Here is a 25,671-nt window from a genome sequence, read left to right as displayed (position 1 = left end):
GAACATTGGTGAAGTTAATACTGAGATAGTTGGACCAATGATCTTATTCAATAGATGGCATCTTCCTCTGTTCCTGGGTGTCATGTATAATTTTGGATAAGGACCATAGCTCAGTGGTAGAGCATCTGCTTTGTACGTAGAACCGCCCAGGTTCAATCCCCAACATCGCCAGGTAAGGCTGGGAGAGATCCTTACCTGAGATCTTGAGAGTGGCTGCCAATCCAACCTATAGAAAATCCTGAGCTGACCGATATTGACCAACTGACTTGATGTAAGACAGCTATGTAGCCATTTCTACTGTTCCATTTCATGGAATATTACAAATCTAGGTTTTCAAGGTTCATAATTGACCATTATGCCCAAGCACACACATAGAGTCACCCAAAATTAACCACATTATCAAGGGATCTGACAGCAAAATGCTCAGGGTCCCACAGGAATATCCCTAGGAATAGTGATTTGGAATCCTTACCAAGAAATAATGTGCAACCTTTAAATGTTCTGAAGCACTGAGATGCACTGCCATTTATCCATTATTAAGTCTCCCATGGTGGTTTGCAATATGCAATTTTTGCCGCACAATTTGTATGCATGCCAGATTTTCCGAGATACATGTGTAAGAGAGTTAGGTAAGGAACTTCTTTGTTAGAAATGCTTGCTGCTGACACTCTCCCGATACTTTTCTAAACACCTTGGTTTTCCCAGGAGCCTGCAGAACGGGTGAGGGAAGTGGGAGATGACTATCTGTGGGAGGGAATGAAGAAAAATTACCCAGTGTCTGTTGGTTTGACCTGGCTGTTATCCCTGGGAATGTATTCCCCCTAGATGGAATGTCAGGTGGGAACTATTTGCTGGAGACAAATGAGTCAGGAACTGGAAAGGGGGACAGATTGCTTTTCACAACCCTGGGAAATTAGAGAGGAAGAGCCAGCCTAGGAGGAGGAATCTTGAAAAGAAAGGAGGATGGTGAAACCAGTCTCATCCTCTGTGGATTTTGGCTGGAATCCTGGGACAGAGGCATCCTCTTGGTACAGACTGAAATGAAGGGGAAGAGAAAAGAGCGAGACAGACAGGAAGCAAGAGAAGAGAAATAGCTTGAATGTGGGAGAGAAGGAAAGGCGCAGTAAGGTTGATGAGTCAAAAAACAGAGTCTAGGAGGCAATAAATTACAACCCACTGAACATTGAATCAGCACAAAGGTTATTTTTAAAAATTGCATTGTATGTGAATTAGCTTTTCACATACCAGGATGTCCATGGTATCAATAAATTGGGTTTGTGTTGTGAATGGCCACTGTTAAAAATGCAATTATCACCATCGGTACTTTCTGTTTTTCATTTTCTGCTGCTTATAATTCTCCACACCCAACGCAGGGGGTCCTCTCTGGGGAAGGGGGCTAGGGGAAACTGCCCCAGGGCCCATGCTTTGGGGCACCCACCCACCCACCCCAGGCGCAGTGATGCTGGTGTCTATGACTTCTTCTTCCAGCAGCCGTTCTGCATCTCCCCACCTGGTGAGGATCTCCACCTCTTGCCTTTGTAGATAGACACCAAGGGAGATGGGGAAGGTCTCCCTTGGGGCTGGCACTGCTAAAACAATGGCAAATGGGGTAGGGGGAAAGTAAGCCAGAAGGATGGGGGAGAGGTCACCCACATTAAAGACAGATCAAAACGACAACAAAAAGTAAGCTGGATGAGGAGCCACTGCAATTGCCATGAGGAAGAGGAGTGGCAGCGTTGAGAAGAGGGTGGATGAAAGCAATGGGAGGGGATACACAGTGGGATTTGCCCCAGGCCCTGTGCCACCCTAGGGGCAGCCCTGCTCCAAGTAGCGTGGTGCAGTGGTTAAAGCATCAGATTAGGACTTGGGAGGCTAGAGTTCAAACTGTCACTCAGCCATCAAGCTCACTGGGTGATCGTGGGCCGGTCACTGTGTCTCAGCCTAGCCTAACTCACAGGGTTGTTCTTAGGATAAAACAGGGAAGGGGAGAACTGTGTGTGCAGTGACGGACTTTGGGATCTAAGAATTTCAGCAGCACCCTATGTGATGCTTAAATTCAGCCCCCACCCCCACCTCTTGCCTTCCATTCTGCATCATAGTTGGGGCGCCCCCTGAGGGTCTGTGCCCAGTGCACCTGAACTGGTCACGCTACCCCTAAACCTGTCTCTGATGTTTGCCACCTTGAGCTCCTTGGAGGAAGCGGGCATATAAATGCCTTCATCGTCCCATAACTGAGAATAACACTTCCTGCATTTGATGGGACTGTGGTCCAATAAAGTTATTAAACTGTGGCCAAATCGTCCAGGAGTCTCATTCGAGTGGTTGGTAGCATACCTGTGGATTTGTGGTTGAAAACATCAGGTGGCACATCCATCAAAAGTTAAATATCCGTACTGATTTTTTTAAATGTATATTACTTGCTTCTTTCATCTATTATGTTGCATTTTGCTATATTATGATTTGAATTCTATGGAAAGCAGGAAAAATGCAATTTATAAGAAGTATAAGAAGGAGGAAACAAACCCATAACAACAAATTAGAAATCTTTATTGGACATACAGATAGAAAATACAAGTACAATGTATAGTAAAAAATAAAAAATAAAAATAAATAAATACACACACATATATTTATATATAGACAAAAAGAGGATTAAACAAGAAAATATAAGTACAAAAAAAGAGGATGAATGTTTAAAAACGATATGAAGAATGTTGAAAATAGACTGAAACAATAAGGAATGTTATGCCGCGCAACCAAACACATGAATATAAAAACAGCAGAAGAAAGTAGTGTGGAAGTCGATCATCGGGAATTTTTGTAACTTTAGGTTTGAACTTTAAGAGTTGTTGTTATTATTACTATACTAAGTTGAATTTTTATTTGAGGATTATAGAATTTGTAAAGATAATGAATGTAATGAGCCCAAATTTTTGATAATTTTTTTTTAAAAAAAGAAGTTTAAGAAGCAATAAAAATACAATTAAAAATAAATCATACAGCCTCTGGCACAGTGCATTATGACTGAGCTGAGAGACAGCATGGGTGCCAACTCTTAGGGACCAAGGGCCCTTTGCCCCCCCCCAATAAAATATTTGAGGGCCTCTGCCCCCCAAATTGATGGTGTGCATGTGCCGTGTCTTGTGATCGATTTTGCAGAGTGGGGTTTACCTGCCCCCGATATTTTATTAAAGTTTGCGCCCCTTTCAGCAATTTTAAAGTGGTCAGTGGTGAAAAAGGTTTGGGAACACTGCCATAATAAATTGGGTAGACTTTCAGGTGCCACGGGACTCTTTGTTCTTTCTGCTTCCACAGGCAACCTCGAGTCTCTCTCTGGAAATGAGGGATACAGTCTCTGAGAGGCGGCCGGGCAGATAATCGGAGGTGGAGGGTGAACGATCTCATCCTCGCAGAACACAATTGCTTTGTGTCTCCCCACCCTGTCCCTGAACAGGAAGTTCCTGGGTACTGGTGGTTGCAACTGCGATGTGTATACAAGGAATTCATTTGATCCTCTTGGCTCGCAGAACAAAAATGACACAGATGTCTTGGAGCTACAAGATCAAAGGGCCATTGTGCCTGGCATCTCAGTGAACCCTGGCGGAAGATGGGCAGGCCGTGTGCTTTACCCAAAGCCGCAGGAATGTGAGCCGCAAGAGCTCTCCCGCGCCAGGGGAAAAACCTGTGGCAGCATCTAGGGAAGGCCCAGGAAAGTCGTGCTCATGTCAAATAATTTGAACCTCACCTTCCTTTATCAAATCAGACCAGAGCAGTTTACAAAGAACATTTGGAAACGAAGGAAGCATAACGTCCCTGTTACAAGAGACAAATATCGAAATGGCAAGGCAATTTCCTTCTTCATCCCCACCCTGCAAAGAAAACTGAACGAAGCTTCAGTCAATCTCGGCACAAATCAGTCTGTTACTGTTCGTTCACTTATTTATTTACATTACTCTTGCCCATTGCAAGATTCCAGAGGTGCATCGCGCGTCTCTTTGAAATTATAGTAATTATTTCCAAGTGGCTTCTATCCATAGAAAATAGCATATTTGACATTTTCTTTCAGCACCCCCTCCCCCCACACTGGTGAAATGCCCCCTCTGGGAGATGGCAATCTTGCCAATGTTTCAGTGCCAGGCAAAGATGCTCTTGTTTTCCTGGGCATTTTCCTGGGCAGCACTAGGGAATTGTATTGTTTGTTAGCTCTATTTTTTTTTAACACATTTGTCATAATTGTATTTTTCTAACTTGGTAGTAAATTGTTTTGGGACTTTTTTGTGTGGGAAAAATGATATATAAATGCAATAGAACAAGCCTAACTCTTATTCAAAACTATGTCTTCTATTTTGGCAATGCCTAAGTGGCCACACAAAACTCAGTGTGTTGGGAAGATTTATGATCAGCTTGTAAGTAAGCTCAGGCCAACTTATTCTCGCTCTCCTGTCCACAAACCTACCCACCAGGAGGGCACAAGGCAAAGGGCTGCTCCTCAGACTTTTATGAGGCCCCAAAGCCTTACCAATGGGAAGTTCTCTGCACAAAAATCCCTGTGAATTGAAGTTTGCCAGAATTTCAGGGTCCTTAAACTTGGCAACCTGGGCAAACTTCAGTTTGCTCTGGGATATCTTGTTGGTAAACCTTTGGTGCCTAATGCTAAAGCCCAAGGAACTTATCTCCCTTTCACGATCCGGTCACCACTACTCAGAGAGCAGGGATGGAGGAGAAATTCGATTCAGTTTGCATCTAAAGATGAACATTCCCAATTCGCACTTTCTGAAACAATATGCAAACTGAAGCACTGCCTTCTCCCAATTTGCACTTCTGTATGGGAAAACTGCATATTCCTGCACTGCAGGTTGTTGCACTAGATCAGGCATGTCCAACTCCCAAGAGACTGTAATCTACTCCCACTATATAAAAAGATGGTAGTGATCTACCCATTGGATTGACCAAAGTTGTTGAGCTTTTTTTTGGGGGGGGGTCAACCAGGGACACCCCAGTAGATCTCGATCAGGGTCACTTCCAACTCTAGAATATATATACTTTTGTATACTGACAAGCTTGAACGTGTCCAGAAGAGGGCAACCAAAATGGTCAAAGGCCTGGAAACGATGCCTTATGAGGAACGGCTTAGGGAGCTAGGTATGTTTAGCCTGGAGAAGAGAAGGTTAAGGGGTGATAGGATAGCCATGTTCAAACATATAAAAGGATGTCATATAGAAGAGGGAGAAAGGTTGTTTTCTGCTGCTCCAGAGAAGCGGACACGGAGCAATGGATTCAAACTACAAGAAAGAAGATTCCACCTAAACATTAGAAAGAACTTCCTGACAGTAAGAGCTGTTCGGCAGTGGAATTTGCTACCAAGGAGTGTGGTGGAGTCTCCTTCTTTGGAGGTCTTTAAGCAGAGGCTTGAGAGGCATATGTAAAGAATGCTTTGATGGTGTTTCCTGCTTGGCAGGGGGTTGGACTGGATGGCCCTCGTGGTCTCTTCCAACTCTACGATTCTATGATTCTAATTCTATGATTCTCTGACATTTTCTCCCATCCCTGTGGAGGTATAGTTTTCAGAGGCAAGGAGGGGATGGGATCAAGGGGAAATTTGGGGTCCCAGGTAGATGGAAAGCAGTGGAGGGCTGGCAGGGTAGAATTGGAAGGGTGAAAAACTCAGGAAAACCCACGCTTTCACTGAAATGTCTCCGAAAAAGCTTGGCACGAAAGAAACAGTTCTGAATCAAGTTATTTCAGATTCCCTTCCATTCTGAACTCAGCCAGTTCAGATTCTTATCCACTTCTGTAGTCACTGCTGTGGCCCTTCTTGCCAAGCAGAACTTTGGGCAAAACTTGTCTACTTTGAACAGGACCCCAAACATTTTACGCCAAAGTGTTACTGAGGTCAAGATGCCGAGAACAGATTTCTATCCAGCCAGTTGCACAAGAGGCTGCCAGCAGTGACTTGCTACCAGCTGGTCTTTAGTGAGCAAGTTTGTGAAATGGGTTGGCTTCAGAAAAGCAGATGTTAAGGCTGTCGCAATCCATCAATACTCCAAAGGCATTTTTAGGCATGATGGAATGACGGGTGGGGGTGGGGGAGCCAAGTGCGGAAAGCTAGAGCAGCTTCCTCCTCAACATACATGGTTCTTTCAAAAGGTAACATAAAGGAGAAGTTAGCCAAAGATGATTTGTTCTTGGTTTTTGGCTTGTAGTTGAAACTTGAACTGGTAAATCCCTGCTGAGTAAGGGAGCAGCATGGGTGAAAATGGCAACTCTATTGGAGCTGGCAGACTTGGGTATTAATTGACATGACTCTCTCTTAATTTCAATGGGTCTACTCTAAGTACAACTTAGCTGGCTGTAACCCAACTGCTCATTTTGACCTGGCAATATATTGCGAATCATGATGTGTGTGTGTGTAAAATCACAATATGGGAAAAACCAATGCCACACAGAGCATTATTTCAGACATTGTGATCTATCAGTGTATCGCAATGCTGAAAACCAGACATCGGCCAGCCCTACATGCTCCTAGCTCATGCTGTAACTAGCTTGAACTAACTATCTTGGAGAAGAAACAGGAAGTTTAAAGCTTGAAAGGAAGTGATCTGTTTTACCAGCCAGTAGTTAATTTAGGAAGTTTGGGTAAGTGATTGCAAGTTTTGCTCCTGCCAACCTAGCAGTTCGAAAGCACATCAAAGTGCAAGTAGATAAATAGGTACCACTACAGCAGGAAGGTAAACGGCGTTTCCGTGTGCTGCTCTGGTTTGCCAGAAGCGGCTTTGTCATGCTGGCCACATGACCTGGAAGCTGTACGCCGGCTCCCTCGGCCAATAATGCAAGATGAGCGCCGCAACCCCAGAGTCGGTCACGACTGGACCTAATGGTCAGGGGTCCCTTTACCTTTACCTTTAAGGTCACTATGCGTCCTGTCTGCATTCCAGGCCCATCTGTGAGTGTCCAAAACAATATAGCGCCATCCCTCAGAGGGCTGGTTTCTCTTGGAAAGGCACCAAGACTTGCTGGAAGAGCGTCAAAACCAGTTGGAAAGGAGTCAAAGCTAGTAGTAGAAGGATTGCTCCATTGTTAAGGCCTAATTGGGGTAATTAATTGTGGACTGAATCATTTGTATAAGAAAAGGTATATAAAGGGGGAAGACTTTCTTTGTGGCAGACACTACATTTTGGGATTTCCCTCCCTACAGAGATGCAACTAACACTTTCATTGTACAGCTTCTCTTGTGTGCTGAAGGATTACCTCTGTTTCCTGACCTTGGGCAGTTTACTGGAGCCGCCATGTCTCTTTTGTTGAATCTATACTCTGCTGCTTTTGTCTGAATTGTTTCACTTGTTTTTTTTAATTGCATATAGGAATAGAAGGACGTGAGCAATTGCAGTCATCAGCAGCCGTTAACAGCCATCAACAGGTTTACCACTCCTATCAGCCCATCACCCATTCCCACCCCCCACCCTCTGAATATAAATAAGGGTCTGGTTGATTCTGTTTCTTGGTATCTGAAGAAGTGTGCATGCACACGAAAGCTCATACCAAAATAAAAACTTAGTTGGTCTTTAAGGTGCTACTGTAGGAATTTTTTTATTTTGCTTCGACTCAGACCAACACGGCTACCTACCTGTAACTAGTGTCCATTTCTGGTCTCTCTGTTACTCACTTCCCCCCAGCCCTTAAATTCATCTCTCCACATTTCTGCAGCAAAAGCCTAGAGAGCCGTTGCCGGTTAGTGTGTAGACAGCACTGAGCCAAATCGATCAGATTTGAATTCCTACGTTCCCTCTGTACTCACATAATCTGCTCTAACCCCAGGTGGGGTGGAAGGGGGGGGAAGAACATAAATTCAATTTAAATTGATGGGGATTAGTGACTGACCACACAAAAGCCTTCCTGCAGTTCGCTTCCCAGATTTTGAGCCAGGCTGGACACAACAGTGGTTGCAGCAGGAGACAAGGAGGCAGCGGAGTAAGAGTGGAACAGATCCAGGAAGTGTGTGGGTTTTTCCCCCCCTGCTCTGACTTGGCTGGTTGGAGGAAATGCTCTTCACGCTGCAGCCTGTCTGCCAGACAGGTTGCAACCTGAACTTTGCTGAGATAATGGAGACCAAGAGGGTCAAAGACTCAAAACCTCCAACTGCCCCTCTGGGTCCCGTAATATACAAGGGCACCTTTCCTCCCAGTGCTCACCAGAAGCAGCATCCTCTTACTGGAATGCAGAAGAACAGCAAGTGTCGAAAGAGAAGCACTCTGTGACCCACTCACCTGCTTTGGGATTATTTGGGATTAGTCTGAGCACAGCCCCACAGCATCTGGGTCGTGAGGCGGCCCCGAAGGAAGAGCCCTGCATTCCCCCAGCTTCCCAAAGCATGAGAAAAGCAAGAGTCCATAGGCAGCTGCCCCATACTGAAAAAGCAGACTCCCACAACCACCCTGATTTTGCCGGGACATCCTGGATTCACAAAACCATTCCCAGCTTTGGATCTGGGAATGTCCCGCTTTCCCCCTCCAGAACAGCTGTTGAGCTCTGGGAGTAGGATGAACCTGTCGAGCCCCCCTTTTGGGGCTCCTAGCGGTTGCTGGAGAAAGGGCAGAAGATGAGAGGCTGCTGCTGTTGCTGAAGCCCAGAGCCCAGTGACTGCAGCTCTGGCCCACCTGCTGCAGGAGCCACCGGCACGGCAGGTGCTGCAAGGATCATCTCCCTACAGAGGCTGTCCGTACCTTCCCTGCCCAGTGGAGGAGAGATGCTCCTTCTCCCTTTCGCTTCCTGTCAGTTTGCATTTCTTAGTACAGAAAGTATTGATCTGATGCGTAGAGATCTTCCCTGTTCTGCTTGGTTCAAGAGTATTTTGGAATGTCTGGAAAGTTTTCCGTGTGAAAGAAACAGGCAGACGTTTCTTGTTTTGGTTATTCTTCCTGAGAAGCTGAGTGCAGCTGGTTTAAACCGATTCTGTTATCTTTCTGTCGAGGTCATGGTGACTATAATAAGAGGCCAGGAGGGGGGCCTGCCTGGGTAATTTACTTTCTCTTTCTATCTCTTTGTTCTGGTGTGGTTCTGTATGCTATAGTCTTATTATAAGCATTGTAAGTTTTATTGTAAGTGCTGCGACTGGATTTCTTATGGACGGGGCCAATCCTGAATGTATTGGATTTGTGACCATTATGCTCATTTGCCTTCAGTAGCAAGTAAAGCTCTGCTGGATGAAATACAATTGCCTCACTGTCTGGTCTGGGGAACTCAGCAACATGTGTTGTAAGTTTTTCCTCCTCCAGTGATGGCATGTCACTCCCCCCCCCCATTGATGTCCCAAGTAAGAATGTTTGCAGGTTTGAAATGGACCATTGGTCAGTATTGTCTACACCAGGGGTCCCCAGACTTACCGGCGTTTGGGCCGGTTCCCACCGCGCCGATCGCGCGGCGGGCCGGAGGACGGGGGAGTGCGCGCCTATGCGGGCCGGCGGGCGGGGGAGCGCGCGCCTATGCGGGCCAGCGGGCGGGGGAGTGCGCGACCGTGCGCATGCGCACGGGCGCTTACTGGCGCGGTGGCGCGCTTCCAGGGTGAAAAAAGCGCCAAAAATCCGTTGTGCGCATGTGTATGGGCCTCCCCCGACCCGGAAGTGCACCAGAAATGACCTCTTCCGGGTCGGGAGAGGCCCATACGCATGCGCACAAAGGATTTTTGGTGCTTTTTTCCTGACCCGGAAGAGCGCTGCCGCGCTGCGCGCCGTAAGAGCGGGCGGCGGGCGGCGGCGGGGGTCGGGGGTCGGCGCGGGCCGGATTGGCAGGCCAATTGGGCCGCATCCGGCCCCCGGGCTGTAGTCTGGGGACCCCTGGTCTACACTGACAGGCAGAGGCTCCCCACGGATAAGGAGTCTCTCCCAGTCCTACATGGAGATGCCAGGGATTGAACCTGGGACTGTTGGCGCATGAAGCAGATGCGCTAACATGGAGCTACAACTCTTCCCCCACTGAGATGCTTCTGAGTATTCTCAGAATTTCACATACATTATCTTGTAAACCTCAAAATAACCCTGCAAGGTAGATCGGAATCACTTATCTCCATCCTGCAGACAGAGGGATGTGGTGGAGAGATTGCAGCTTGCCTCGGAGTCGCCGCGTGACTTCCTGCCGTCTATGTCTGCCAGCAGTTTTACAATATTTTCACTGGGCCGGCCCTGACTATAAAGGAACGCGAAAGCCCGGGCTTCAGGCGTCAGTCTCAGCAAGCTTCGAAACCTTGCCTTGTTTGCTACCTGCCAGAAAAGAGGGAGGACAAAAGCTGCCCACCCCAACTGATTTATGAATTAGCACACTTTGCAGTCAAGTGCCTGCAGGCATTGTAAAGGAAAACAAACAAGGTCCACAGAATGGATGAAAGCTGTTTGCTTTAGAGCTGTGGATTGCTATGCTGCCCAATCCAGTATGTAAATCACGGGTGGGGTACCTTGGGACTGGGGATCAAATGAGGCCCTCCAGGAAATAATAATAATGATGATGGTTTTTTTATTTGTACCCCACCCATCTGAGTGGGTTGTGCCAGCCACTCTGGGCAGCTTCCAGAATATACAGAAACATAATGAAACATCGAACATTAAAACAGGGCTGCCTTCTGAAATTTACGTGAAGTCCTATAATTGCTTAGCTCTTTGACATCTGACAGTAGGGCGGGTGCCACTACCGAGAAGGCCCTCTGCCAGGTCCCCTGTAATGCTGCTTCTCACAGTAAGTGAACTGCCAGAAGCTGCTCGGAGCTGGATCTCGGTGTCTGGGCTCTGTGTGGCCCTTGTTCCTCTGCCCAGGCGAACACCTGTGCTCGGCACCCTCCTCTGATGGTCTTGCCTGGCTGGAATGTGCCTTGAACTCTAATAACATCTCTTGTTTCGATTAAGGATGGAGGTGTGCCTGTCTGTCCATGGACACGTTTGCCACCCCTACCATAGCTGTCAGTGTGCCCCCTCCTCCTGCAACCCAGAGCGTTACCCACCGCAAACCCTCCAAGTATCCCTATTTTCCAGGGACGCCCCTGATTTAGAGAAGCCGTCTCGGTTTCTGATTTGATCTTAGAATGTCCCACTTTTCCTTAGGATGTCTATTTCCTATTTTCTTTGGAGAAATGGTGGAGGGTATGGAGTTATCCCATGCCCGAGCTGTCTGGAGGCAATTCTGTATAGCAGGGGTGGCCAAATCCCAAGAGGCTGATCTTCTCACAGAGTTAAAAACTAGCAGTGATCTACCCCATTTTGGGGGGTTCAGGTCAAAGTTGCTGAGCTTTTTTTAGGGGAGCCAAAGTTGGTGAGATTCTTTGGGGGGGGGGAGCCAGTGATCTACCACAGACATCCAGTGATCTACCGGTAGATCACGATCTACCTGTTGGATGTGCCTGCTGTATAGGAAAGGTTTTTTTTTCCTCCATAATGTTTAATGTTTTTATATATGTTGGAAGCCGCCCAGAGTGGCTGGGGCAACCCAGTATGATGTGTGGGGTGTAAATACAGTAGTAAAATAATCATCATCAAATGAGACATTCCTATTTTCATTGGAGAAATGTTGAAGGGTATGCCACCTGGGAACGCGGTCCTTCAGATAGAAAGGATTTCCCATGCTTAGTACACAAAGCACCATTCACCAGCCGCTTCAGAAGTCTTGCAAAGACATAACTTCTTTGCCCAGGCTCTCCCCTGACTCATAAGATTGGGCCCTGTTTTCACGGAACTTTTTGTTTTTAATCTGATTTTGAAAGACCGTTGGGGTGACGTTTGTATCTCTGTTGTTAGGAGACAGTTGTGTTGTTTTTCCATGTTGTGTTCTTGGGTGCCTCTTTAAGTTTTTTGTTTTGTTTTTTTAAATGAAGCGGTCTAGCAATGCTTTTAAATAAATAAATAGCCGAGCTCAAGCTATGACTGCAGCAGGTCCCAGAAAGATCTCATAGCCCACAAATTATGAGCCGCACAGTGCCTGTGGTCTATATGTTCATGATGTGCTTACCTGTCTGAACCCCTCGAGAGCTGCTGCCAGTCATTGTAGACAATTTTGAGCAATGGTCTGACTCGGTATAAAGCAGTTCCCTATGTTCCTAACCTGAAGCACCATAAGTTATTTACTCAATTCCAGATGTTCAGATGAGACTGTGTGTCTTGGGGTGGGTGGGAGCGGGAACTAAGCATGCTCATTGGCCATGGAATACTGATTGACTGTCGGTGGGGGGGAGGGAACAGAAAATGTACGGGGATGCGCGCGGAATGGAACAATCCAAGAAAAGCAGGTGTTAGCGGAAATGGAATGGAGTATTCTGGTGGAGAATATGAAGAGGAACACTCTACGGTGCGACTTTTCTTTGCAGCTGCTTCCATTTGTTCCCTCTGTTTCTGCTATGCATGCCAGCCCCTTGCTTATGTAGACAATGCAGCAATACCTACATGTGAGAGGGAAGGACTGGAAGGTCTGGGAAAGCCCTGAATCTACAGAGATATGCAAGCTCCTCAAGGAAAACAAACCCTAAGGCAGGGAACCCCTAAAAACCAGTCCAGTGAGGACCAAGCTGTGCTCAGTGGCTACAGAATTATGACTGACTGCGCCGGGGGGGGGGGTGCATAGCTGCCAAGTCTCCCATATTCCCCGGGAAACCCCCGTTTTTCCAGCTGTCCCCAGCCGAAAAAAATGGATTTTTTTGTTTTTCCCCGATTTATTCTGGCGCGGCGGCCATTTTGGAACTGGGCTGAGCATGCTCAGAAGCGACTTTTGATGCTGCTTTGCCCAGTTCCAAAATGGCTGCAGTGTGACTTCTGGTGCGGTGGCCATTTTGGAACAGGGTAGAGCAGCATCAAAAGTAGCTTCTGAGCATGCTCCGCCCAGTTCCAAAATGGCGGCAGCGTTACTTCCGGTCTGCTACTTCCAGTCCAGTCCCTTATTTCTCAGGCCGGAATTTGGCAGCTATGGGGGGGGGGAGAGGAATGGGGAATGAAATGGAGTCTCCTGGTCACGGCACGGCTGGCCTCCTGTAATCCTGAGCAGTGCCACTCTGCCTGGCAGCATTTTGCTGGAAGTTCCATTAGGAATGAATATATCTATAATAGCATTATTTCATCCTCAAAAGGAGCATGACGGGGACATTTGCTAGGCAGGTAAAACAGGGTGATAATGGGCTTCTTCTGCACTTAGTAAGGCTTGAAGTAGGGCCATTGAAATCCAGGGGATGTTAAGTTAGCTATGATTTCAGTGGGTCTGCAGGCAAAGTCCGGATCCAACTCAATAATATTGACCCTAATGTACAAGGCCCCTGTTAGCATGCCCTCAAGCATTTCTCAAAGGAAAACCAGGACGCTTGTCTTTTGGTTCCCACCAGGGCCGTCCTACCCATAGGCACTAGGGGTGTGGGGCACCTGGGCGCTGGGCTCTCAGGGGCGCCAGGCTGAGAGTCTGGGGCCTGAGAGTTGAGTCCGGGGAAGAGCCTGCCCGTCGGTTGGAGTGCCGTGACAGGTGGTTCCGAGCTGCGAGTTCGGGGGAGACTGAGCCAGCGAGACGCTGAGGCAGCCGGCCAGGGTTTTTTCTTCTTCTGAAGGCAGCAGTTCTGGTGCAGAGCGAAACAAAAAGAACCACATTACATATGAAACCACTGCCTGGTACAAGGAGATCTCAAGTGGGTCAAGGACAGGACGGTGGAGAAGCTGAATCGTGCTCTGAGATACAGCTTCTGTTTTTTTTTTTTTAATAAAATAAAGTTTATTAATAATTTGTGCATATACAACACTTTAAAAAAGAACGAAAACCAACAAGGCAAAAACAAGGCGTAACAACAAAATACCGATTACATACAAAACCCCCTTCCCCTCCCCCCACCCCTGATCCTACCCCTACCCCTGTTCCTTCACAACCTAAATTAGACTTATCCATATTATAGTTGTTATCAATCGCACACACAGTTTTATACAATTTTATACAATTTTATACCGGAGGTACTTGCTTCTTTTTTTTTTTTTTAAATAACTTTCACTTAACCAAAATAATATTGATAATAATAATAATAATAATAATAATAATAATAATAATAATAATGTTACAGTAACAATGATATCTATATATGTATATATATCTATATAATACTACATTTATATAGTTAATTTACTTTCTTCATATTCCTAGAGCTCTGTTGCATCAGAGAGGAGAGACAGTTTGTCTACATATATACTGAAATAAACGGTAAGTGATTCCCATTTCCTTGCATTGTCCTCCAAGTTTGTTTCTTTCAACATTTCGTGTTTTCTTGCTACATTATAGTAGGATATTAATTTTTGTAGCCAATCCTCCTTTTTTGGGATTTCTTGGGATTTCCATGCTCTTGCCACTAAGAGTCTTGCTGAAGTCACCGCGTAACTCACTACACATCTGTCTATAGGTTTTATGTCCTCTCCTAACATTCCTAGCAGGAAGATTTCTGGTTGTTTTTTAAAAGAGTATTTCAAAATTTTCTTTAATTCTTTATAAATTAACTCCCAGAATCCCTTGATAAGATCACAACTCCACCATACATGCACATATGTCCCTATTTCTTTACGGCATCTCCAGCAGATATTATTTACACTTGGGTACATTTTAGCTAATTTGGCCGGCGTTAAGTGCCATTGATTTTGCATTTTATATAAATTCTCTATCAAATCGTAATTAGGAGTAAATCTCGAATCTCTTTTCCATAACTGTTCCCATTTTTGCATGCTGATTGTCTTCCCCAGGTCCTGGCTCCATTTAATCATATAATTTTTTGTTAGTTCCTCTTCTGTTTCCCATTTTAATAATATCTGGTATAGTTTTGATATATAATTTCCTTTGTTTTCAATTAAAATTTCTTCCAAATTTGACTTACTTTTTTCGAATCCCACTTTCTTATCCACTTCTAACCTCTGATTAATTTGAAAATAATCCAGCCACGTATTTAAATAATGTTTTACTTCTATATATTCTTTTAATTTCACTGTTCCTTCTTTCTCCTCCAGGAGCATACGGTATGTAGGCCAGGTACCGTCCATGTTGCGTCTCCTTACTGCCAATAACTCAGCCGGGGAAAGCCACCAGGGCGTTTTTGGTTCGAAAAATCTCCTATATTTTATCCAAACTTTCAATAGTGACTTTCTAATAATATGGAACATAAAGATGTTCCTCTTATCTATTCTATCTTTCATCATATAATAATGCCAGCCGTGTCCTAGCCCGTCACCTTCTAAATCTAATACATCAAAATTCTTTAACTCTACCCATTCTTTGATCCAAGCTAATGCCGCTGAGTTGTGATAAATTTCCAAATCCGGAAGGCCATATCCCCCTCTATCCTTATGATCTATTAAAATTTTATATTTTATTCGGGGTTTTTTCCCGTTCCAGATGAATTCCGCGATGTCTCTTTTCCAATCCCTAAAGTACTTCTCAGTTCCCAGCAAAGGTAGGTTTTGGAAAAGGAAATTCATTTTGGGTACTACACACATCTTAATAACTGAAATTCTGCCCATAAATGATAGTTTTAATTTCCTCCATACGTCGAATTTCCTTCTAATTTGTTTCCAAGTTTCCTTGTAATTATCCTGTATCAAATCAATTGCTTTAGTTGTCATCTCAATTCCTAAATATCTCATTTTTTTGCTAATTTCAAGTTTTGTAATCTCTTGTAACAGTTTCTCTTCTTTTTCCTCCAGGTTTTTAACTAACAATTTTGTCTTGTTGTAATTTATTTTCAAGCCCGCCAATTCCCCGTATTCTTCTATCAATTGAATGGCGCTAGGGATGCTAATAATTGGTTCTTCTGAGGTTATTATGATATCGTCGGCAAAGGCCTTTACTTTATATCTTTTATTTCCCACCACAATTCCTTTTATATCCTCCTTTTTCCTAATTGTGTTTAATAGTATTTCCAATGTAATAATAAATAAAATGGGTGACAGGGGGCAACCTTGTCTTGTCCCCCTCTTAATGTTGATTTTATTAGTAAATTTTCCATTTATAATTAATCTAGCATTTTGAGATTTATAAATAGCCTTTATTGCCTTCTCTAATCTTTCCCCCAGTTTTAGATCTTCTATCAATTTTAGCATGAAATCCCAGGCTACCCTGTCAAAGGCCTTTTCCGCATCCACGGACAAGATTGCCGCTTGTTTATCTCTTCTATTTTCTAAGTGTTCGATAATGTTAATGATATTCCTTATATTATCTTTGGCAAATCTGCCCTTCACAAAACCAACCTGATCTTTTTGGATTATATCTTCTAATATGGAGGATAATCTGCTCGCTAACACTTTTGCGAATATCTTGTAATCACTATTCAAAAGCGAGATTGGTCTAAAATCATTTGGTGTTGGAGCTTCTGCCTTGGTTTTTGGAATTAATATGATTTGCGCTTCTTCCCATGATTGCGGAATAATGCCCTTTTCCAGTATTGTATTAAATAAATCTTTCAGGGGAATTAACATTATATCTTCCAGAGTCTTATATAATTCCGTTGGTAGGCCATCTGGGCCTGGGGCCTTACCATTTTTCATCATTTTCAGGGATTCCTTTATCTCTTCTACTGTTATTTCTTTATTTAATGCTGTTAACTTACCCGGTGGTATTGGTGGCATTTTATGTTTTTTAATAAACTCTTCTATTCTCTGCAGATTCGTGTCTTCTTTCTGGTAGACTGATTCGTAATGATTTTGAAAGGCTTTCATAATCTCACTTGATTTCTCGAGGATTCTATCTCTAAATTCAATCTTGTTAATAATTTTCTCTTTTTGTCTCTTCTTTATTTGCCATGTTAGTAATTTGCTTGGTTTATTTGCCCAATTAAAATTTTTATACTTCCAAAATTGTAAATTTTGTTCCAATTCATGGTCAATCAATTTCTCATATTCCAATTTTAAAATTTTTAATTCATATTTTGTGGCTTCATTTCCCTTTTTAGTTAATTTTTTTTCTTTCTTTCTAATTTCTTGCAACAGATTTTCCTTTTTCTCCTCTCTGATTCTCCTCAACTTTGTATTTTGTTGGATGAAAGCCCCACGCAATACCGCTTTCCCTGCATCCCAGACTATGGTGGGATCCACTTCTCCCCCACTGTTTATATCTATATAATCTTTAAACTGTTTAGACACTTCTTGTATTGCTTTTGAATTCTTTAGCAAAAACACATTTAGCCTCCATCTTCTATCCTTTACCTCTGGAGCTAGCGTTAATGTTACCGGGTTGTGGTCCGATAACGTACGTGGGCTTATCTCGACTTGTGTTGTTCTCAACGCAATTTCCCTGGGGATCCAAATGGCGTCTATTCTCGACGCTACTTGGTGCCTGTACGAGAAATAAGTGAAGTCTTTTTGGGCGGGATGTTTATGTCTCCATGCATCCACCATGCTTAAGTTTTCCATCAGCTCATCAAAAATTTTTGGCAATTTATTTTGTTTTTTCCTTTGAAAGGGGCCTGATTTATCTAAAATTGGATTATTAATACCATTCAAATCTCCTAATAATATAATTTTATCTCCGTAATAATTCATCAATTGGTTTTCTAATTCTTTAAAAAAAGCCACTTTACTATCATTCGGGGCGTATACTCCCACCCAGATCCAATTTTCTCCTTCAATCCGTGTTTTTACTATGACAATCCTGCCCTTGTCGTCTTTCCATAACAATTCTGGGTTCCATTTGTTTTTTATGTATATCACTACTCCTCTTTTCTTTTTCATATCTGATGTTACGAAATCTACGCCCAATTTTTCATTTTTTAAGACCCTTTCATGTTTTTTGTTTACGTGTGTCTCCTGGAGACATATCACATCCCACTTTCCTTTGTTCAATATATGACTTGACCTATTCCTCTTCTTTTTATTATTTAATCCATTAATGTTCCAAGAAATTACTTTAATACTCATATTTATTCAATGTATCAAATTAGAAATTAAGAAAAAGGAAGGATGGAGGAAAAAAAAAGATAGGAAGGGAAGATAGAGGGACGAAATTAGTCTCCCCCTAATTGTTGTGAGTAAGTCCTGTAAAATTTATCAGCAGTGTCCGGCGACTCAAATTTTCTCCATCTTCCCTTGTAAAACAGGGAAAGACCCTCTGGGTATTCCCATTTAAAGAAAATCTTTTTTGCTTGCAGATGTTTGGTCAGAAATTGGTATTTTTTCCTTTTCTGCAGCAGATGTGGTGGAATCTCCTTCATGACCACTATCTCGGCACCGTCCATCATTAGTTTCCTTTTCCCTTTAGTCCGTAAAATTTTGTTTCTGAGCCATAAGGTCGTGAATGTCACCAAACAGTCTCCTGGCCAGTTGTTCATTCTTGCTTTCCTGGAGTTGATCCTAAAGGCCTCTTCAATTCTTGATTCTATCTCCGGTTCTTCTATTTGGAGCCAGTTCGCCAAGGCTGTAATCACTCTGTTCTCGATGTTTTCTTGTGGTAGTTCTGGAATATTTCGAAATCTCAGAGTTTTCTCCCTTAATTTCATTTGCATAAGGGCTAGGGCATCTTGTTGGGCTTCAAATGCCGCCTTTTGCTTATCAAGGTCTTTTCTTATATCTTCCATTTCTCTCTTTCCACCTCTTTTTTCCTTGGAGATCTTTTCCACTATATTTTCTATAGCCTGGTTTTTAGATTGCAGCTCTTGAATAGTCTCTGCCGATTTATTTGCCGTCTCTTCCAATTTTCCCAGGTGGTTTTTAGTTTCCTGGGTATCCTTTGCAATAATTTCATATTTCTCCTCGATCTTTTCCACCTTATCCTCCAGGGTTCTCACTCTTTCATTCATCTCAGTCTTAATTTCTGCCAGGTCATGTTTTATTTCACTTATGTCACTCCTTAAACTCAAAATCAGTTCTTTAAGTTCCATTTCTTGCTCATTTAGTGATATTCTTCTTTGTGATGTAGTCTCAGCATTCACTTTCTTCACTTTCTCTAGTTTCTTATTTTCCTGTGGCATGACTCTGCTTGTCCACTCGGTGCCACACAGTGTCTTGTTTGCTTTCTGCCAAGGGGAACTCGCTGATAAAATTGGATAAGTTTAAGCCGCTGGCTATATATGTTGTCTCTCTTAAATTGTATTGCGCCCCTTTAAATATCCGTTGCTTCTGGCGATGCACGCCTCGTCACTTCCCGGTTCTCTAAGACTTTGTCTGCTTAGTCATACAATTTGTAACTTTGTCGCCATTTTGTCTCAAAAGTATCCCCTCCTCCCTTTTTTTGCCACTTTGTTTCGTGACTCAAGGCTTGTGTGTGTGCGCTTCTATCAGTTCAAAGTCCACCAGGTTCCTACACATTGATCCATATATACTCCCCTCTGAATAAACGTTAAGTTTTCCCCCGATAGCGTCTCTTTAAAAAATAAACTTTCCGCTTGTTCCTTCCCTTCTCCCCCGCCTCACTTTGTTGTATCGTTTTATCTCACCGTCTCCGACGCGCGCGGGGGGGGGACGCTCTCAGCGCTTTTGTTGCCCCTTCTTGCCACAATCAGTTTACGCTCGGGGGTATATTGGTGGGGTTAAAATATGAGGAATTTTGCCGGCGCGATCGCTCGGGCGCGGTTCGGCTTCTTTGCTGGTCCCGATGATCTGCGTCGCAGCGCCCTGGTCTCTCCTCTCCTCCGCCGTGCTTGCGGGAAGCTGAGAGTACGTTCAGGCGCGACCGACCATTCGGTCGAGGATCGCCTCCCCGACCTTTCCTGGGGTCCGCTAGCCACGCGGAACACCCCCTTTGCCCAGCAAAGTTTGAAGGTGCTACAGCGCTCCTTTTCCTGCCCGCTAAACGATCCGCGGCAAAACCGGAAGCCCAGATACAGCTTCTGTTGATAGGCTTTCTCTCTCTCTTGGTCTGCCTGGCAGGCTTCCAGCATCTTATTACTTTGCTAGAAGCCTGCCAGGCAGACCAAGAGCTGCTTATCACTGGAAAATGACTCAAAGACCGATTCTGGTTTGATTCATTTCCTTCCTTTGTAACAAAGGCATTGAGAGCCGGAAGAGCTTTCTCCTGAGATGGGGGGGGGGGGAATTCCCACGTCTCTCCGGGCTCCTTATCTCGTTTCAGCTACCGCTCTTGACACCTGCACACTGGTTTCGACTCTTTCTACAAGTGCCCAGCTCGGCTTGATGTCAAGAAAAGATGCGCGGCCCCCACTTGTGATTGCTCTCTGCCATCTGCTTTGCAGAAATATATGGGATCCGTCGTTTTTGCTTTTATTCATGTTTATTGCAGAAATCGGATGGTCCGAGAACTGTCATCGTTCAGAAAGACTGTTTGCAGGTGGCTGTGAACGGGCAGAGGGTCATGCAATAAATGTAAGATTTCTCATAATGACTGCGGTAAGGTAAAGGTAAAGGGGCCCCTGACCATCAGGTCCAGTCGTGTCCGACTCTGGGGTTGTGGCGCTCATCTTGCTCTATAGGCCAAGGGAGCCGGCGTTTGTCTGCAGACAGCTTCCGGGTCATGTGGCCAGCATGACAAAGCTGCTTCTGGCGAACCAGAGCAGCGCACGGAAACGCCGTTTACCTTCCTGCCGGAGTGGTCCCTATTTATCTACTTGCACTTTGATGTGCTTTCGAACTGCTAGGTTGGCAGGAGCTGGGACCGAGCAACGGGAGCTCAACCCGTCGCAGGGATTCGAACCGCCGACCTTCTGATCAGCAAGCCCTACTCTGTGGTCTATCCCACAGCGCCACCTGGGTCCCTAATGACTGCGGTGGTGATTACAAATACTCCTAAATGACCTGGCAGGGCCTTATTGGCGCTGTCTAACTGAGCCTTTGAGATTTATGGCAATGCCAAGCATATTTCATTAGGCATTTGTAAAATCAGATTGACAGATGGACCCAAAGATTGGAGGCAAGGCCCTGTTGGTGATGGTGCCCCTGGAAACCACCCAGTTGGCGTTGACCCATGACAGGGGCTTTTTGGTGGCAGATCCCCACCTGTGGAACGCTTTGCCTGGTAATCTGCAGTATCTCCCTCATTATCGACTTTTCGGAGGTGTTTAAAAACATTCCTGTTAACGTAAGGACCCACAAGGGGGAGGAGGGGAGTTGATGGGAATTTATGGAATTCTCTTTTTGTTTTGGTTGCTTGACGATTGTAAATTTCAAAATCTGAAAATTAAATAAACGTATAAAAACAAAAACAAAAAACAAAAACATCTCTGTTCATCCGGGCATTTGATGGCTGAATGATACTGTTCCTGGCAACCTTAAAATCACAGGTGGAAATATATTATTATTATTATTATTATTATTATTATTATTATTATTATTATTATTACTACTACTACTACTACTATATATTGAATTTATATACTGCCCTATACCTGGAGGTCTCAGGGCAGTTCACAGAATAAATAAAATATGGTTTTTATCTGTTTTTAGAATGTCCTTAACTGGTTTTGGAATGCTTTCTTTAAGTACTGATATGTTTGTTGCCCTGAGCTCCTTTGGTAGGAAAGGCAGGATATAATTTGAATGAATAAAAATATGAATATGAATATGCCATGTGGTTGGTTGTAAGTTGCTTTGGGTTGCTCTGGGCAAGACAAAGCGACTAACAAATGTATTAAATAAATAATTCCTTCCAGTGCTATTTTTCCAGAAAAAGAGGTGCCAGAACTCACTATGAACACCTCCCTTGTTCTCTTATAATGACAATGGTGCCCACCCGAGAGGTGCTAGAAAGGGGTTACAGCAAGTTACGGCAGGAAAAAAGCCCTGATTCCTTCTACATCAAAGTTCAGGAGAGTGTGTGGATCTTCATGTAGATAAAACTATTCATAAACAAAAAGGTGGCTTTTTGTTTGGTAGGCTTAGGGGGAACTTTAGGGTTTGCAAAGTCCAAAAAAATATTTAGAAGCACAACTGTACTAGACCAGAAACAGCTCAATGAGTATTGAGCATGCCCAGTGGACATGAAATGTTGGAAGGGTGCAATAAAAAACGCGTATGGAGCATTGGAACAAACTTTTGGCTGTGTACACACCATACATTTAAAGCAGGCTTCCCCAAACTTCGGCCCTCCAGACGTTTTGGACTACAATTTCCATCTTCCCCGACCACTGGTCCTGTTAGCTAGGGATCATGGGAGTTGTAGGCCAAAACATCTGGAGGGCTGCAATTTGGGGATGCCTGCTCTAAAGCATATGACTTCCCTGCAAAGAATCTTGGGAATAATAATAATAATAATAATAATAATAATAATAATAATTTATTTATGCCCCGCCCTTCTGGCTGAGTTTCCCCAGCCACTCTGGGCGGCTCCCAATCGAGTATTAAAAACAATACAGCATTAAATATTAACAATTTCCCCAAACAGGGCTGCCTTCAGACTTTTTTTTTTAAATAGGATAGCTGCTTATTTCCTTGACATCTGATGGGAGGGTGTTCCACAGGGTGGGTGCCACTACCGAGAAGACCCTCTGCCTGGTTCCCTGTAACCTCACTTCTTGCAGTGAGGAAACCACCAGAAGGCCCTCGGCGCTGGATCTCAGTGTCCGGGCTGAATGCTGGGGGTGGAGACGCTCTTTCAGGTATACTGGACCGAGGCCTTTGAGGGCTTTCAAGGTCAGCACCAACACTTTGAATTGTGCTTGGAAACGTACTGGGAGCCAATGTAGATCTCTCAGGTCTGGTGTTATATGGTCCCGGCAGCCACTCCCAGTCACCGTAGTTAGCACCTCACAGAGCTATAATTTCCGGCACCCTTAACAAACAACCCAGGATTATGTGGGGGGAGCCATGCACTTTGAATATGTGGCACACATGCAGAGTATCCTGGAATATGACCTGGCTGGCTGGCTGGAACCCTGAACAGGATTCTGTGCAGCTTCCGTATCTGAGTCCAACATGGCCTTTCTATAATGGTGGTTACAGGGTAGAGGAGGTCCGTGCTTGTGACCCACTAGAACATCCAAACAAGACCAATCACCAGGCAAAGAAAAAAGGAGAAGAAAGCTCTCATCGTTGTTTTACCACCTAACCAGCAAAATCTTGTGACCTGACCTTTTAGTTAGATATTTTGATGGGTCGGATTCCCAGAAGTGCATGTTGTTAGCAAGATGTACTCAAGATATATCAAGGACTTGGGGAGTCTTGATTAAAACAGAGCTTCCCAGGAGCCTTCCACTAAACAACCAACTCAGGAATGTTGTTCAGAAATGGATGCTGGGCAACAGAAATGGTCTTATCAGAGACCGTCACAGACATGGGTGGGCTTCAGCCATAACAGTCTGGAAGCTTTAAGGTCAGGATGCAGATTCCCAAGGATGTTTCTCAGCAAGCTGGGACATGTTATGAAAGCAGGCTTTGAAAACGGAATGGCACATTTTGCATCAGTACTTCTTATAGATAACCCCATGCGATTCTGCCCAGCAGCTGAGGTCATCGTCCAAGCTGTGAGGGTGATGTGCTCAGCGACAGAACACATGCATTGCATGCAGAAGGTCCTGAATTCCATCACCGACACCCCCAGAGAAGGCTGGGAAAGACTCCTGTGTCCCGAGCTGCTGCCGGTCAGTGTAGACAAGGGACAGCCAACATGGTACCCTTCAGATGTTGTTGGATTTCACCGCCCATCGCTCCTGGTCATTGGCTATGCTGGCTTGGGCTGATGGGAGTTGAAGGCCAAGAACAGCTGGAGGCCACCACTGAGCAGCCTGGCTCATATAAGGCAGCTTGCTGTGTTCCTATCATCCATCTCTGACTGCCTTTGCCTGCAGAGGCTGGGTGGGCGACAACAACCAGATTGAATATGTTTTCTGTAGTTCTTCTCAAAGTGGTGCTGTCCCTCCCAAGAGATATCTGCCAGGAACCTTCATTATAATCCTTTAGGCAGAGGCAACACCTGCCCTTGCGACTGCCAGCCTTTAGTGGAACTCCCGTGTTTGTTTGCTGGCTCTTTGGGCAACTAGGGATGTGAGGAGGCGTTTATTGCCTTTCCAAGCTGTATTCACTGCATGCGGCACTGTTTCCGTTCTGCTGCGTTTCGGCTTCCAAACAAAGAAATGCCATTAGTCTCATGGTCCCGTGTGGCAGAATTTCACACCATTAATTGCACCGTTATTACATTATTCCACAACGCATTGTCTCCAGGCTGTATTCACTGCATGCAGCACTGTTTCCGTTCTGCTGCGTTTCGGCTTCCAAACAAAGAAATGCCATTAGTCTCATGGTCCCGTGTGGCAGAATTTCGCATCATTAATTGCACCGTTATTACATTATTCCACAACGGATTGTTACATGCCACCCCAGTCAGTGTGCAAGACTTCGAGGGTTCCAGGCACTCACCCAGGATTTGTGTTTCCTTTGGAAGATTAGGTACAATGGCAACTGTGGTGTCTTCATGATATTTGGTTTATTTACACATGTATACAACCTGAGCCTACTTATGGAGCGGCTTACAGCAGCAGCAGCCCAAAACACACCAGCTTATGTCATAGCAGCGGCAACAATAAGCTCAGCACCATTTTTTCTCTGCAGGGCAACAATACAACTTTCAGGTTACCGGTACATCACTCCAGCGCTAACCCCACAGCTTTCCCCCCTAGCCAAAATTCTTGTCTCTTATAAACCAGGGAAAGTTCCCTCCTTTGATGTGCTAAAGCTCATTATCTCACAGGAGATTAGCTTTTCATACCTATTCACATTTAGCACTTTCAATGCTTTGAACGTCAAATGGTCTATCCCCACAGGCTTCTTTCACGAGGAAATTAGTCTTTCGAGTTAACACTTTTTTATATTGTTTTATATTGGGAAAAATTATTTTCTTTTTTATACTGGAAACTTTTGATTTATGAGGAAGGATGATGCCTTCATACTTCTGCTGGAACCGACGCATGGCTTCCTCCTTGCTGTTATGGTGCTGGACCCAAATATTACCAGCCCTGCCCAGAAGCAACACCAGGATCGTATTTCATTCCCAGATCAACGTGCTCCTGGATTCCAAAGCCAAAGTTGCTGGTGTCAGAATAGTTATTCCTCCTCAGCTCGTATTCTTGCACCTTCAGCCCTTTCTCCAAGATCTCCTCAGCTTTGGCCCCCAGCGTACATTGCAGTGAACGGCTATCTTCTCATTTCTCCTGATCCCAAAGGACCTGGCTGTGTGTTGAACTCTTGAGAAAACAGGAGTCCGGCCTAGTGAGCTGCTCCAGCACTTGAGCTGCCCGGCTGAGCCTGTCTCCACTTTCCCCAACACAGACGTTCAAGCGAAGTTTGTGGATGTACATTTCCCGCAGGGGTTTCTTCTTCTCCCCCTGGTCCTGTTGCGCCATCTTGGAGCCATGGAAGAGATCATGACAGCCCCAGAACTGAGTTAAAATGTGTTGATTGGCTAGGATTACTGTCCTAATAAAAAATAAAATAAAAAAGTTCCTTCCAGTAGCACCTTAGAGACCAACTAAGTTTGTCATAGGTATGAGCTTTCGTGTGCATGCACACTTCTTCAGATACACTGAAACAGAAGTCACCAGACCCTTATGTATAGTCAGAGGGTGGGGAGGGGTATTACTCAGAAGGGTGGTTGGAATTGGTGATTGGCTGATAGGAGTGGTAAACCTGTTGACGACTGTTAACGACTGCAATTGGTCTTGCAGGAAAAAGCAAGGGGTGAGATGGCTGAAGAAAGCTTTATCATGTATAATGAGATAAGAATCCCATGTCCTTATTCAGACCAGGTCTCTCCATGGTT

The 25,671-nt window shown here is 44.5% G+C and overlaps 1 pseudogene; it reads right to left on the bottom strand.

Moving 5' to 3' along the window:
• Positions 1–645: 645 nt before the first annotated feature.
• On the bottom strand, positions 646–25,255 carry LOC118092456 (large ribosomal subunit protein uL5 pseudogene; annotated as a pseudogene).
• Positions 25,256–25,671: the final 416 nt, after the last annotated feature.

The sequence above is a fragment of the Zootoca vivipara genome, chromosome 13 (assembly GCF_965207765.1).
Source record: "Zootoca vivipara chromosome 13, rZooViv2.hap1.1, whole genome shotgun sequence".
NCBI classification, from domain to species: domain Eukaryota; kingdom Metazoa; phylum Chordata; class Lepidosauria; order Squamata; family Lacertidae; genus Zootoca; species Zootoca vivipara.
This window is presented reverse-complemented; position numbering and strand designations above follow the sequence as displayed.